The following is a 275-nucleotide window of genomic DNA, read 5'->3' on the forward strand; positions in this document are numbered from 1 at the left end:
TTCTTTCCTGATACTGTAGCACAGTGTAGCATATCCTGATTTTGTTTTATTTTTTATTTATTTATTTTTAACATCTTTATTGGAGTATAACTGTTTTATAATGGTGTGTTAGTTTCTGCTTTACAACAAAGTGAATCAGTTATACATATGCATATGTTCCCATATCTCTTCCCTCTTGCGTCTTCCTCCCTCCCACCCTCCCTATCCCACCCCTCTAGGTGGTCACAAAGCACAGAGCTGATCTCCCTGTGCTATGCGGCTGCTTCCCACTAGCT

Source organism: Physeter macrocephalus, chromosome 10 (assembly GCF_002837175.3).
Source record: "Physeter macrocephalus isolate SW-GA chromosome 10, ASM283717v5, whole genome shotgun sequence".
Classification (NCBI taxonomy): domain Eukaryota; kingdom Metazoa; phylum Chordata; class Mammalia; order Artiodactyla; family Physeteridae; genus Physeter; species Physeter macrocephalus.